General features: G+C 52.9%; 1 pseudogene; it reads left to right on the top strand.

The window, feature by feature from the left end:
* Positions 1–1913: 1913 nt before the first annotated feature.
* On the top strand, positions 1914–6759 carry LOC117999889 (annotated as a pseudogene).
* Positions 6760–16167: the final 9408 nt, after the last annotated feature.

Here is a 16167-nt window from a genome sequence, read left to right as displayed (position 1 = left end):
TGCACCTGTGATGCGTCCACGACCCCCGTCCACGTGCACCTGCGATGCATCCACGACCCCCGTCCACGTGCACCTGTGATGCATCCACGACCCCCGTCCACGTGCACCTGCGGTGCGGGCGCAGCCCCACTGGTGTCTGTCTGTGCCTGTGCACACTGATCTGGGCCTGGATGTGCATGAACACATCCATGTGTTTGGGGCTGTTCTTGAGGTTGAAGCAGAACATAGAACTGTAAGTGGTGATTTTTTAAATGCGATGCTTTAAAAAAAATACCCATGTGTTAATTATTCCCACAATTGTGTCCTAGGCTGTTAATTACAAACAGCTTCTCTCTGCCTCAGGTCTTCTGAGCCCCATCCTGCCTCTGTGCCCATGAGCATGGGAACTTTGTCCAGCGTGGATCACACATATGGCCCAAGACAAACCTAGAAACCTGGGGGACGGGTTGCTGGGTCAGGTGTTCATGGGATACAGCTGAATCCTCAGGTGGGTGGGAATCACGGTCAAGGAGGGTAGCGAGTGGGAGGAAGCCAGAGGGTGGGGCGGGGGGGGGGGGGGCCAGGCTGTCAGCAGGAGGTAGGTAAGATCAGGGCGGAGCCAGTGGTCCAGGAAGAGGATACTCAAGACCAGCAGAAGCACCCTTCACCCCTCTGCCTGCAAGCATCCTTAGCGGTCTGAATCAACCCAAGGGACCAGTGCCCGCCAGCTACCAGCTGACTCCATCACTCAAAACAAATGGCATTTTCTGGGCTCCAAATACGTTTGCTGGTGGGCAGAGGCCCAGAGAGAGGCTTGATTCTAGCTGGCCAGGGAGAGACTGAGTTTCCAGAAAGGAAAGTGGGGCTACTGTGCCTCTTGGTGTCTCCAAATGCAGGCCAATCTCTCCACTCACCTTGTCCCCACGACTCCCTCCTCTCTCCTCCTTCCCTTCTCCCCCCGCCCCGCCCTGGCCCTTTCCCTGCTTAGCTCACTATGTCCATTACTGGCCAAGGTTCCCCCAGAGGATTGCTTGCCACTCATTCCCGCGTGTAAATGTAAGTGTTTGTGTGCACAAGCCGCGTGCATTCCTGTGTGCACTCCTGTGTGCCTGGATGTGTACGAACACACCTGGGTGTGCCTACACCTGAATCCTCCTTTCCGGGTGTTATTTTGCCAGTATTCCATATATCATGCGCACTGCATGTTAAAATGACAGTCACTTACAACTGAAAAGTCCCTTGGAAGGCATTTCATTCAATCCTACAGGTGCTTCTCAGAGGGTCATTATTGTGTTTGGGTGGGGACAATTCCTGGATGGGACCAGCTCCCAACCCCACTGGTCCCAGAGCTCTAACAGGCGCAAAACGTTGGGGCACCCCACGTCACTGCAGTGACCAGAAATGGCCTCGCATGTCTCCAGCGTCTGCTGCAGGTGGGGCAGTAGGTCTCCAGGTCTCAGTGGCTATTTTCTCCACAGGGTCCCTAGAGAGGGTCCTGCCTCTGTCTTAAAGTCCCAGGGATCGTAGCTGGCGACCTCCTGAAACCACCTGCCTCATCTACAGACAGAAGCACCTGAGAGAAAGCCCCGCCTCACCAGTCCCTGTTCCTCGCTGGGGGGACCCCAAGCGCTGACCCCACAGCACTCCTAGGAGGCCAGCTCTGGAGGCCGGAACTGCTGCGTGCTGGACCCCACAAACCAGAGATGCAGGCATGTCTGGGAGGCTGATGGGGTTCTCGAAGACTCAAGGGGCTCACCCCAGAAGAGAAGAAGCCTGTCTGACCAGCTAGAAAGCTGCAGAAACAAAGTGCACAGTTCTGAGCTTGGCCAGGTGGTGTCCGCAGGTATGGAAAGCTTGCCTTTCCGGCCTGCTGTTCCTCCACTCAGGTGAGGGGAGCCCTGCAGCCAGCAGCTGGTGGTGGGGTGCTGGGCGGCATGGGGCGGTGAGGGCATGGGTGGGGTAGGGTGCCCGGGGGGGCTGGGGATGCATGCTGTGCATGTCCTTTGGTGGCCCTATGCACTCTGTTGCCTTGGGTGTTGCTGAGGAGTGCAGGTGCGGGTTACGGAGTGGGCTGTGCATGGATGCTTCCCAGCGTGGTACGCTGGTCCCAACTCCACTCCCCACCGCTCTGCACAGTAGTCCAGTGGCTCCTTGGCCCCAGGGCACCTCTTACAGATGAGACCCAGAGGACCCGGTCTCACTGTGCAAATCGTCCCACGCCTCACCTGGGGCAGAACTTTGCACCTGATGAAAGTCCTTGACCCTTCCCTTATTAGCATTCCTGATCAGAGGACCTGGGTGGTTTTAAGTAGGCTTTATCGAGATGAAGACTTCCTCTGGAAGTTAGAGCTATGCACAACTCTAGCCTTCCTTCTGGAAACAGGCCAATGATGCTTACCCAGATTTTTAACATCCAGTCTGACAATGATTATCTCATTGTTTTTTCCATATTAAAAATTTCTATTCAGAGGACATCCTTCAACTGAATCTTTCCAAAGCATCTCCCTTTGCAGCAGCTTTGAAATAAAACTAAAACTTGTGGTCATTCCAGTGTCCTCATGCACCTTCCCACGGGGCTACTTAGAGGACAGAGCAGGATAAGAAGGCAAAGTTACCAAACAGAGATTGTGCGGGAAGATGATGCACAGCCACATGGCTTCACTTGCTTGTCTATAGCTTTTCAGCAAAGTTCCTGGGTTCCTGGTGGCCTGAAGTACCCCCTACCCCACCCCCAGCTGCCTGTGACACATTAAAAGGAGAAGCAAAACTCAAAACTCAACTATTCAGCAGCCTCCGCCAACTGCAGGTGAGACATTGAGGTAAAGGATCTGAAATTAAGGTTCAATTTACTTAAGTCTCATTTTGACCGGATTTCTCAGGCCTTCCCATGCATCCCTAACATGCCATGAAGTGTTGCCCACTGGGGGATTGCCCCCTGGGGTGTCCCAGGTGTAGCCGTGACCCCACCCTTTGTGGGTGGCTGGGAGCCTCTACCCCAGGAGTGTGAAAGTGGGTGGAGAAGGGAGAGGACAGGCCTGGGCCTCTATACCCGGAGTGTGGATGGAGGGTGAGGGGCGTGGGTCTCTACCCCTGCAGCAGGGCCGGTGGGAGGGGGTGCAGGGCTCTACCCCAGGAGTGCAGATGGGGGGAAAGGGCAGGTCTGGGTCTCTAACCCAGGAGCTCAGATCTGGGGAGGGGGCAGGTCTCTACCCAGAGCGGCTGGCTTTCCAAATCACCTTGAACACCCCAGTACCACCTCCTGTCTGTTCCACGCGGGGCCTCAGACAGTTCACCTTCTCCTCCTGCCTCAGTGGCAGTTGGAAACCTGGCCCTGAGGCCCCAGTCCGAGTGGGTGCTGGCCAGGAGCTTGGATTCTGGAGAGGAGGGGCGAGGGGCGAGACTCCCCCCAGAAAGGGGCGTGAAGGCCCCCCGTGGAGTGTGGTCGTGGGACCCGAGGACGTGAAGCCCTGGGCGCTCCCGTGAGGTGGCGGTTCCTCTAGAGGACCAGGCCTGTGAGTGGTCAGGCAGGGGTCTGTCTCCCCCCTGCTGTGGGAGGGCTGGCATGGTTGTCAGAGTTGGCACATTTCAGAAAAGGACACCCAATTAAAGTTGAATTTCAGATAAGCCACTTTTTAAAAGGTATAAATATGTCCCATGCAATATTTGGGATATACTTATACTAACAGATTATTCATGATCTGAAATTGCAATTGATCTGTCAGCCCTACCAGAGAGACTAAGGTGCTTATCATCGGTGCTCCTTCATTTGGGATTGGGACTGTGGGAGAGAGCGGCGGCTGAAAGAAACATGGGCCAAAGTCAGAGAAGGATCTAGAACACAGACACCTGGAACGGGCAACGGCCTCCAGGTCTGGTTGGCTACCTTCTGCTCTCAGGCGAGCAGCAAACACATCCTAGAATCCTGATTGGAGCCTGAGGTCAGCGGAGCCCCGTCTCCCCGTCCCCCGCTTCCAATTCACTGCTCTTTCTCCAGCTCCAGCTGGTCTGGCCACCAGGCCAGCAGCCCACTCCCCAGTCCACGCTTCCCTGAGCCAGAGGGATGGGAGGAGGTGCCACAGAAGCAGCGAGACCAGGGTGGTTGATCAGGAGTAAAGCTACTCTGTGTTCACTGTTCTCCAGGAAACCAGGAGCAGGACACACCCCAGAGATGCTTTAACCTGCTGTGCCCAGACCAGCCGAGTTAATCATCCCTCAGTTGGCCATGTGACCACTCCAGTCCTGTGGCCACTAGGAAGACATTCATCCCACAAACATTTCCTCATCTCCTCCGTCCATCCCACAAGCAAACTCCAGCTCACTCGTCTTCCGCCCTCACTTCCTCTCCCCTGACTGCCTCTCTCCCTCCTCCACCTCCCCCCATCAGTCCTGCATGGCCACCTCTGATGTATCTCAGGCTCTGTGTCCCCAGGCCCCACTGCTTGGCTCACCGGAACTGCTGCAGCCCCCTCCCCACCCCCTATCTACCCCAGCTCTACTTCCCATAAAAGCGGGTCTCATCTCACCACTCCCCTGCTGCAAATCCCTCCTTTGCATCTGAGGCCAAGTCCCAGCCCTCGGGGACAGAAGAGCGGGACAAACCAGGGTGCCTGAATAAAGCAAGCCTCTTCAGGCACCCAGGAGAAACTGTTACTCATCCTGGGTGAGGGGCGGGAAAGCTGGCTCTCGGGAGGGCTGAGAGAGGGCCAGGCTGCTCAGCTACCTCGCATCCGCTGGGGCGGGGGAGGGGGAGCACAGTGGCGCAGTCTGGGGTGGGGGCCAGACCCGACTCCATGCATAAAACTGTCCTCTGGGTTTCTATCTTAGATGCTCAGCCTCATCCATAATATGAGAAATGTAAATTAAAATGACAAGGTACCATTTTTCACCTATCAGGTTGGCAAAGCAAAAAACAACAGAAGTGAATGCACAGGGAAACAGGCTCCACCACACGTTATTAGTGGGGAGTTACCGGTACAGCCCTTTGGAGGGCAAATGGTGATTTCGATCAAACACATAAATTCTGGGCGCCTGGGTGGCTCAGTTGGTTAAGCGACTGCCTTCGGCTCAGGTCATGATCCTGGAGTCCGGGATCGAGTCCCGCATCGGGCTCCCTGCTCGGCAGGGAGTCTGCTTCTCCCCCTGACCCTCCCCCCTCTCATGTGCTCTCTCTCATTCTCTCTCTCTCAAATAAATAAATAAAATCTTTAAAAAAAAAACCACATAAATTCTGTCCAATTCCAATTCCAAATTCCAGAAATTCACCCCGAATGTATACAGGTGCCCAAAGACATACACCGTCTGCAAGAGGATCTTCACGGAACCGTTTTTCTCAAGCTCAGAACCTAAATAGGAGGCTAGTCAAATAAATTGTGCTCCAGTCATACAATTAAATATTATGTATTATGGGGGCGCCTGGGTGGCTCAGTCGTTAAGCGTCTGCCTTCGGCTCAGGTCATGATCCCGGGGTCCTGGGATCGAGTCCCGCATAGCCTGCCTCTCTCTCTCTCTCTCCCTCTCTCTGTCTCTCTGTGTCTCATGAATAAATAAATAAAATCTTCAAAAAAAAAAAGAATCTGAATTTTTAAATAAGATAACATGGTCTTGGGGCGCCTGGGTGGCTCAATCAGTTGGGTGTCTGCCTTCGGCTCGGGTCATGATCCCGGGGTCCTGGGATCGAGTCCTGCATCGGGCTGCCTGCTCAGCAGGAAGCCTGCTTCTCCCTCTCCCACTCCCCCTGCTTGTGTTCCCTCTCTCGCTGTCTCTCTCTGTCAAATAAATAAATAAAATCTTTAAAAAAATAAATATTATGTATTATTAAAAAGAATGAGGCTGGGAGGTACCAAAATTAAATGATATAATCAAGATTTGTTATGTGCAAAACCAAAGCACAGAGCAGCGGGTCCAGCACACAAAGTTTGTGCTTTTTTTCCCGAGATTTTATTTATTTATTTATTTTTAAAGCTTTTATTTATTTATTTGACAGAGAGACACAGTGAGAGAGGGAACACAAGCAGGGGGAACGGGAGGGGGAAAAGCAGGCTTCCCACGGAGCAGGGAGCCCGACGCGGGGCTCGACCCCAGGACTCTGGGATCATGACCTGAGCCAAAGGCAGACGCTTAACCACTGAGCCACCCAGGGACCCCCAAAGTTTGTGCTTTAAAAAAAAGGAACCATGGCAGTGCATCCTGGGTTGGCTTAGCCAGGGCGGCTCGTGTCCTTTCCGCTGGTGTCCACTCACTGCCCACAGCCCTCGCACCACTGCCCCGGGTCCCCACGCCGGCCACTCAGCATCACCCGGTGCCCTGCAGGGGCAGGACGAGGCCTGGGGCCCTACAGCCAGCCTCGGCGCTCCCGCAGTTTCCAGGCACACAGCGGTACCGCCAGGATCGTGATGCACCCCCTTTGATGTTAGAGGGAATCATGACCGCGTTCTTTATGTCCTGAAACTCTATGACAAGACTGACCCGGTCAATTCCCACTTTGTGAAAGACCTGGGCTTAGACAGTTTGGACCAAGTGGAGATTGTCGGCTGTGGAGGATGAATTTGGGTCTGAAATTCCTGATACAGATGCAGAGAAGTTAATGTGTCCACAAGAAATTATGGATCACATTGCAGATAAGAAGGATGTATATGAATAAAATGTCAGACCCCCTTTTTTCACTGAGAGAAGAGTCAGAAGATGCTGGTGGGTGTCTGGAAGTGACAACACGTTTTGGCATTATTGCTGCCTTTGACAGAGTAATTCTGTTTAGACTTGTATTTAAATTGTCTGTTTTTCCCTTTGAAAATAAAATAAACTTAAAAAATAAAAACAAGTAATTGTCAGAGTAGGTCAAACAAACAAAAGTAACTGTTTGCTAAGTATCAAATATCCCTGGAGGGATAAATAAGAAACAGCCTGGGTCCTAGCGGGTGCTGAGAGATAGCAATGGGAAAGAGATTTCCTTTAGTATTTTGTGAAATACTATCAAATTAAGCAAAATATTAGAAATTCATATTTCGGGCGCCTGGGTGGCTCAGTCGGTTAAGCGGCTGCCTTCGGCTCAGGTCATGATCCTGGAGTCCCGGGATCGAGTCCTGCGTCGGGCTCCCTGCTCGGCGGGGAGTCTGCTTCTCCCTCTGACCCTCCTCCCTCTCATGTGCTCTCTGTCTCTCTCATTCTCTCTGTCTCAAATAAATAAATAAAATCTTAAAAAAAAAAAAAAGAAATTCATATTTCATATGTGTGTCGTGTATGTGTGTGTAAAATAATTTAAAAAGTAGGTTACTTTTCTATCACAGCGTGCCGTGACAGAAGGTGATGAGCACATAATACTGCACGGCCCAGGGTAGGCCCTGTCTCTTCCAGACCTCAGGTTCCCGTCTCCACGGTGGGAGTTTGGGACCAGATGATGATTCCTGCACTATTCCTAAATCTGAAGCTAAGCAACCGAGTAAGTACTGGGGGACGGTACAGAATGGCCTTGAGGAGACCGGGATGCAGCACGTATCAGCTGAGGGACAGGGCGCTCTGGCTCCTGAGCGGTGGACCTACCGTCTGCCTCCCTGGCCTGAGAAGCCGGCCATCTCCTGCAGATGTCAGTTCCCCAGGGCTGAGCAGCGTCTTCCCTCCCGGCACCTCTCTGCCCACCTGCCTCTGCCCGAGAGGCCCTGGGCTGGCCCTGGGGAGGAGCTAAAGACAGCAGGCTAACAGGTCCTGTGGGGCAGAGGGAAGGTGCTTACTTCCCCTTGGACGGAGGTCCTGGCCTCCCTGTGGCTCCCTCCCTGCAGGATTAGGCTCTGCCCCCTTTACCGGTCGCCCCGGGCCCTCCCTCGCTCCTCCCTAAGCCATTCAAAGGAGGCAGCTCTCCTGACCCACCCAGCTGCTTCCTCTAACAGAGGATGTCTCTGCGGGAAGCTGGGAGGCCTGAAGTGCCCTGCGCACTGAGCCTCCCCGGGAGGCAAGAGGAAGAAACCTGAGCTTCAGACTACTCTCAGAGGCCCCACCTCCCTCCACAGGCCCCTACCGGGGCCAGTCCTGGGCTTTGCTTTTCTTTTACTGATGGGAACCAGACGGAGATGACAATAAAAATTAGGAGAGTCAAAGCCAGACTTGTTTCCTGCCCCGCATTCTCTCTCCTTTCTGCCTGGTTTTAGAATCGGAGGGCCTGTGTTTCTGTCCTAGGTCGGCCCTGGCTCCCTGACACAGTCCCTCTCCAGGGGCTTGGGTGGGCTGCATGTTCCCAGGTGCCCCCGGGGTGTTCTGATGCAGGTGGTTGATGGACATTCCTGCTGAGTCTGCTCCCAGAAGCCAGGGGTCCGAAGGGAGCAAGTAGGAGGCTGGGAAATTGTCTTGGCACATAGAGCACGGATTCTCGAGAGATGCTGGGTGACCACGACATTAACGAGGCCCACTACAAACCCTGTTTGGGAAAGATTATTATTTATAGCAGTTCCCAGTTGAGCAAACTGAGGCTCAAAGAAATTGAACCACTCACCCGTGGTTAGCCAGACGAGCCTCACCCTGGCTTTGGAGCGGTCCTCACAGCGTGAGCCAGGGCAGGTGAGAGGGATGGCGGAAGCGGTCCCCTCACCGGCCCCTGTCCCATTCTGACACTGCCCTCTCTCTGACCCAGCAGGAAAACCCTGTAGCTGTCAGGGACAGGCTAGACCGCAGCGCAGAAGCACCTGCCCAGTCAGCCACAGAAGTTACAAAAGGTGAGTCACAGTTCTCTGTCCCATGACGATGGGACTGTCACAGCTTTCTTTTAATCAAATTAGAAACTAGAAAATAAAGAAAATCAGCCTGTGTGCCTCCTGATGGAAGTCCCCAATACCACACATGAAGAAGTCTCAGAACAAACTTAAACCCCAATCTGATGAAACCTCTAGATCTGATCACCACTTTAGGGAACACAGAGGAACAGGAGAACGTGTGAAATGATACCATGATGACACGATCAGTGAGACCCAGACCTCAGGAAGTTTCATAGGAACAAATGACCACATTTCCTCAACAAGTAACTTGCAAGGGAAGACAAAAAGAGAGGGAGGGCAGCCTATCCACTGAAGAAGACTTGAGAGACATGTAGCCAGTCAGAAGAGATGGACCTTATTTAGATTATAATTCAGCAAACTGTAAACTAGCAGTTTACAGTCTTATTTTATTTTTTTAAGATTTTATTTACTTAAGAGAGCGTGCGCACGCGCACAAGCAGGGAGAGGGGCAGAGGGAGAGGGAGAAGCAGTGGGGACACTGAGCGGGGAGCCCGATGCGGGGCTTGATCCCAGGACCCCTGGATCATGACCTGAGTGGAAGGCAGACATTCGACCGACTGAGCCACCCAGGCGCCCCAATAGTTTATAGTTTTAAATAGTAACAATGAGAAACTATAAATAGTAGTAATGATAATGAGAGAGTTGGGGATGTTTGAACACTGACTGATTATTTGGTGATGCTGAGGAACTATTATTTTTAGATACGATAAAGATGTTATGCTTATGCTTATAAAAAAAGAGTCCTTATGTTTTAGAGATACTGAATACTACGGGTGAAATAAGGTATTTGGGTTTTGCTCCAAGGTGGTTTGAGGTGGAGAGGGGAGAGGTGGCTGGGATACAGACGAAATAAATGTTGGCTATGAGCTGATCGTTGCCAAACCTGCTGCCGGGCACGTAGGGGCTCATCATCCTATTGTGTTTACTTTTGTTTATGTTCGGGCTTTTCCACAGTACGAAGTTATAAGCCAACAACGAACTTCGTGGCGTGGACAACAGCACCCCTATCAGTGTGCACCCAACGCTCACCCCCAACTTCAGATGTGAAATCCTGTCTCTGCCTAAAAGAGTCAAAACTAAGGGAAAGAAGTAATAAAGTGTGCACCGAATTTGACCTGTCGTCCCCTTTCCCCCCACGAGGTTCGTGAAGAGTGAGGAAAAAAGGCTTCAGAGTTTACCGTGAGGCTGGATTATTTTATGGGGGTAGGAGAGAGACTGTCTCTGATAATGAGAATCAGTTGGATTTCCAGGGGCCTTTGTTGATATTTGGCGATATGCCCGTCTTCGTTTGGATTTGCCCAAAGCAGACCCGAGACAAAGATTTGAACGCCAGAGGTTTATTTTTCAGGAATACCTCTAGAGGAACTGGGGCGTAAAGTGGGGAACAGGCAGAGGGCACGAGCCAGGAAAAACAATGTCAGGCAGGCTACCTCTGGAGGCAACAGAGCTGATCCTGGGGCCTCTGGGGCTGGCGTAGAACGGGCCCCAGGGCGTTCTCCTGCCTGAGGGGTGAGGAGCCGGGGCAAACCCCATCTCCTGCCAGCCACCGCTGAGAATGGCCAGGGCTGGGAAGGCGTGTTTCTGCCAAGCTGGCCAGGCCGCCTGCAGCTGGAGGAAGCTCCCTGACGGGGGGATGTGGGGTGCTGAAGCCATGCCTCACCCCGTCAGCCAGGGGGGCTTGGAGCATCTGCCGCACTTCCTTTTGGAAGAATCACTGTTCGTGCTCCGATCATATAATTACATCAGCATACAGTGGCCACAGTGAAGCTCCTCAAGGTAGCCAGGCGCCATGATGCCTTTTTTGGAGGGCGGTGTCTTCGCTCATGGAGTGTCTGGGGGAACCCTGTCAGAGATGATGGACGTGAGCTTGCTGTTCTGGGATTCAGCCCGCACTGCCCAGAGCCACGCACTGTGCGGGGACTCCCACTCCGGACCAGTCCTGCGGAAGAACTGGACAAATTGCGATCGGTCAGAACCTTTTAGGCCTGGTTTTCTTTGGGAACGATAACCTCTTTTTTTTTTTTTTTTAAAGATTTTATTTATTAACCTGACAGAGAGAGACAGCGAGAGACAGAACACAGCAGGGGGAGTGGGAGAGAGAGAAGCAGGCTTCCCGCAGAGCAGGGAGCCCGATGCGTGGCTCGATCCCAGGACCCCGGGACCATGACCCAAGCCAAAGGCAGATGCTCAACAACTGAGCCACCCAGGCGCCCCGGGAATGATAACCTCTCAAGGGCACGATTTAGGTCTGGGGTTAGGGCAGTTCTGATGGCCTCTCACCTCTGCCCTGTCCTCATTTGCACACTCTGAATGAATGAGGAAGAAGTAAGTGAATGAATGAATAAGCGTGATTGTCTGAAAGGCTAACAGAATGTTTAACTGTGTTGGGAATATAGTGGGGTCGTTATCTATCAGCCTCCTCTGATCCCCTCAAGTAAATGATTTTTTAAAATGGGCTCTTGTTTAGAGATGCTCAGTTCAGCTGCCACAGCCCTCAGGTTTAACGGTGAAGAAATCAGCTCACGGCTCTTCCTGGTCATCAAACTGTGTGTTTCCTTTATTCGTGTGTGTGTGTGTGTGTGTGTGTGTTTACCACTGTCAAGAATGGGCCTTGGGATTCCAGGGAACGGTTGATTTTGTGTCCGGCGGGGGGTGAGGCATCGAGAGAGCTCATGCAGAAGGCAACACTTGTGCTGGGCTTCCAGGGACCAAGCCAGCAGGGAATTTCTGAGCACCTCTGGTGTGCCCAGCCCCGTGCAGAGTTTCACCTGTGTTTTCACACTTAACCCGCACGGTAATCCTGTGAGCTTGCATTCCCTTTCCTGAGATGAGAAGATGCAGTTGGCAGGCAGGGAGGAAAGGGTCAGCTTTTCATAGCCGGCCTCTGGCCCCAGCACTCCTGGTCGGTGGCTCCTGCCCAAGTACGGCTTCTCAGCAGATAGCTCCACGTGCCCTGAACAGACAGAAGCCCAGAGCCCCACGGGACGCCCCTCTGCCGGGGAGATGAGCCGCACCGCTGCTCCTTGGGCTTCTGCGGTCTGTGCAGACTCCAGGAGTCTGGGTGATTTTTCTAGTTCACATCGGACGGACGTTCCTGCCCACTGCAGTGTCCACAGCACGTCTGTGGACCTGAGAGGTGGCATGAAATGCCGATGCCCCAGGCCACGGCCCCTGGCTTCAGTCCCTTGTCCCCCTTCAGAGTCAGACCCCCAGCCCTCTGGGAGCCACTGGCCTCCATCATCTGCTCCCAGAGCCGGTCTTTGGAGGAGAAGCCGCGATTTCCTGCTACGTCCCCCACAGCAGGCACCGTTGCCCAAAGCCCACATGTGCTGCTGGACTCAGGTCTGGTCATGAAAAGGCATGAAGATGTCTAGTAACCACCAGGAAATTGGTCAAAGGAAGCTTTGGTCAAGAATTCATACTGGGAGATTCACCGAGGGAGGAACGTTTTCCACATTCACGCATTCATTCATGCAACTTGTATTTAAGCAGCCAGAACCGGGCATCGTTCCGGGCCTCGGGGATCCGCGGTGAGCAGGAAGGAGGACGTGTCTGTGCCCCTGGAGACGTCCCTCTTCCTCGTGGTCAGCATCCCCAGATGGTCGTCAGCTGTAAATCATAGTACTTCTTGTAATGCACTTGAACAGGAGAGGACCTTATGGAAAGTTTTTGGTAGCTTGCTGGATGCCTGGGATGGCCAGACGGTCATGCTGGGAGGCCACTGATGGGCCCCCTCTCTGCTATCATAGAGTGGCCACTGGCCACGTGAATCCCCGAACCGTGGCCAGTCTGAATTCGGTGTACTTCATGCATTAAATACACACTGAATTTCAAAGATTTAGTGTAAAAATAATACAAATGATCTCACGGATACTTTTTAATATTGAGGACATGTTGAAATAACATTTAGGATATATGGGGTTAAATCAAATATGCTATTAAAATGATCTCACCTTTTAAATTTTTTTAAATGTGGCTATTAAACAACTGAAAATTACTTCTGTGGCTCACCCTCCCTGTCTTGGACAGCACTTCTCCAGAACTAGGGAGAATATGCCAATCACAGAGCTGGGCTGCTCCCAGGCGGGAGGTGGGTCCGTCCACCACTAGACGTCTATCTGCACAGTGGCTCATGCTGAGAACCTTGCCAGCCCTGCCAACAAAGGGGTCCGCGAGGCCGATGGCACCTTCCTCATGGCTGTCTCCTGAGTTTAGTTCTGGAGGGTGGCCGGGTCCAACCTTCGCGGGCCTGGCAGCAAAGGAGGTCAGGCAGGCAGGTCCCAGAACCTACCTCTGGGAGGTGGGGAATCCCCAACATAAAAGAAGAAGTGGGTTCAGAAGGTGCTGGGGGGCTACCCAGAAAGCACATCCCACATGGGCACCAACAGCTTTCTGAGGCAGTGTTCTATGCCTCATGGGGTCGTGAAGTTCCCAATCGTGGAAGGTGCACACACATTAAAAGAACCTGGTCTGGGGGCGCCTGGGTGGCTCAGATGGTTAAGCGTCTGCCTTTGGCTCGGGTCATGATCCCGGGATCCTGGGATCGAGTCCCACATCGGGCTCCCTGCTAGGCGGGGAGCCTGCTTCTCCCTCTGCCTCTCTCTCTCTAAAAAAAAAAAAAAAAAAAAGAACCTGGTCTGGGGACACCTGGAGGCTCGGTCGGCTGAGCATCCAGCTCTTGATCTCAGCTCAGGTCTCAATCTCAGGGTCGTGAGTTTGAGGCCCACAGTGGGCTCCACACTAGGCATGGAGCCTACTTTAAAATCAATCACTCACTCAATCACTCAATCATTCAGGCCTGGTCTGAGCTTCCCCACCAACCTGGAAGAACAGTGCCGACAAACAGGCTGTTCTGATGTGAAGGCCGCTCACGTCTGCAGTAACTGGGGTGTCTGGTGAGTCACGCCCACGCGTGGGCGGGCGACCGTCTGTCACACTGGCCCCCGGTCATTCCCTATCTTTTCTGTGTCTGCATCTGGGCAGGTAAGCACCGCGGAGCAAAGTCTCACACCGGGGCTGCTACACGCGTATCCAGCGTCAGCCGTGCTCCCGGGCTGCCTGGCCGTCCAGCCTTCCTTGCTTCCCTGGTCAGCTGTCTCCACCAGTCTCTAGTTCTTAAACCACCAGCACCCCATCCCCATCGCGGCCACAGCCGGGATCCCGCCTCCCGCCTCACACGGACAACCACCTGCTTGCGCTTCAGCTCCTTCTTCCCCTGGGTCCAAAGGAAGACCTTGTCTCCTTCCCGTGTAAAGCCCCCCCGCTTGTGCTGTGAGCTCACCTGTCCCCCCTCCAGGGCACCCTGCGCCGCCCACCACCCTTTTGCTCTCTCCTTCACTGGCTCCTTGCTGTCAGCATCCAGCTCATTCTCAGCTCCCTCATCCTAAGAGATAACACAGCCGAAAACCAACAACAAACGCTTCTCCATTGGCCCCAGTTTCTAGCCACCGGCCGCGGTCTCTCAGCTCCCTGATGGTCATCTTTCTTGAAAAGGTCAGCTGTGCTCAGTCACTCTGCACACTGCCTCATTCTCTGCGTGCCTGCTGGGATAAGCACCACCTTCCCTGTTGCTAAGGCTGGCAAACACCTGAGACAGGTGAGGGGGGCGGTCAGGCTTTCCGGAAGCTAGATCTGAGCGGGCTCTGAGACTCAGGATCACGTTTCTGGCCACAGTGCGTGTGCTCTGGGAGGACGGCGGCAAATCTGAGCCGAGCCTGACTCCCTGCGCTGGATTTCTCTCTGCCTCCTCGGGAGCTTGGGAGGCCCCTTCCCCTGTCCCATGGGACCGTCAGGGTTACTGTGAGGATCCCGGAGGGCCCTGAGGGTGGGTGGGCTGCTCTGGAGTCTGCGGGAAGCTTGGAGTCCTGGCAAACAGCTTCTCTGGGGGTCCAGAGGCCTTACACTCAGCACCTCCTGAAGGCACATAGGTTCCATGCCATTTTACACATGGAAGAACTAAGGGGTAAAGAAGCTAATTATCATTTAGCGGGAACTGCAGGCATCTATGTCGTGATCAAACAAACAAACAAATGGGTTTGCCGCTCAAACCCGGGAGAGCAGCTGGGGGGGGGTTAAGGTGGGGGCACAAGTAACTGAGGACAAAGTCTCCGTCTTCTTTGGGGTTGTGCATACAGATTCCTTCCCCAAGCTCCTGTCCTGCCTCTTTTCTCTTCTATAGTCAAACTTCTGGAAAAAGAGACTGCTCTAAACTTTCCACTGCAAGGAGAGTACAGTCCACTCCTGACCCTGTCCCGTGTCCCCTGTCCTCCTTCCTCGTGCCCCAGCCCCAAGCCTTCTTCATGGCCTTACACCACCAGCCTTGGGACTTCTCGCTGCTGCCTCCTCTTCTGGTCCCAGTTCAGATGTCGCTGCCTCAGAGAAGCCCTCCGTGACCCCCTTAGCTAGGGTCATCTCCAGGCCCATTGGCGATACCCCATCTTATTTTCCTCACAGCTCTTGTTAGTATCTGCAAGATGTTTTGGTTGACAGGTCTACTGAGTGTCAGGCCCCACTAGAACATGAACTCTGTGCAGACTTTATTTTTAAGATTTTATTTATTCTTGCGTGAGAGAGCAAGAGCGAGAGAGAGTGCAAACAAGTAGGGTGGGGGAGGAGCAGAGAGAGCATCTCAAGCAGGCTCCGTGCTCAGCGCAGAGCCCGACGCGGGGCTCGATCCCACGACCCTGAGATCATGACAGGCGCCAAAACCAAGAGTCGGACGCTCCACCGACTGAGCCACCCAGCTGCCCCTGTTCCTGCTCTTACGCGAGGGTTTTCTGTGGTGGCTGTTTAATAGGTTGGGGAAGTTCCTGTCTATTTCTCGTGGATTATGACTTTATAAAAAGTGCATGTCCAATTCTATCAGATGTTTGTTCTGTGCCTACATGCTTCTCCCCACCCTGCCCTTAATCTGTTAATGTGCCAGATTATACCTACTGACTTCCTGATGGTAACCCAACCTTACGCCCTGGACGAATCCATCTCAGACACAATGTATTGTTTTTTACATGTTTCCCTATTCAGTTCCCTAATTTTTTTAAGGTTTTGCATTTATGTTCACGATTTACACTGATTTGCAATTGTTCTTTCTCAGACTGACCTTATCAGGTCTCGATATTAAGATTATGCTGATTTTATAACAGGTACCCTTGGCCCCTTACTTTCATTTGTGTAAGATTAGAATCAGTTGATCTTTGAAATTTGGTAAAATGTATCAATAAAACCATCTGGGCCTCTGGTTTTCTTTGTAGGAAGACATTTAACTACCAATTCCACTTATTTAAAATAGCAATGGGATTATTTAGGCCTTCTGTTACCTTTTTTTTTCTTAGGATTTTATTTATTTACTTGACAGACAGAGAGAGAGAGAGAGCACAAGGAGGGGGAGCAGCAGAGGGAGAGGGAGAAGCCGACTCTCTGCTGAGCAAGG

The sequence above is a fragment of the Mirounga leonina genome, unplaced genomic scaffold (genome assembly GCF_011800145.1).
Source record: "Mirounga leonina isolate KUSES-001 unplaced genomic scaffold, KU_Mleo_1.0 Mir_488, whole genome shotgun sequence".
NCBI lineage: Eukaryota > Metazoa > Chordata > Mammalia > Carnivora > Phocidae > Mirounga > Mirounga leonina.
Note: the sequence above shows the minus strand (reverse complement) of the source record. Positions and strands in the feature narration are given on the sequence as shown.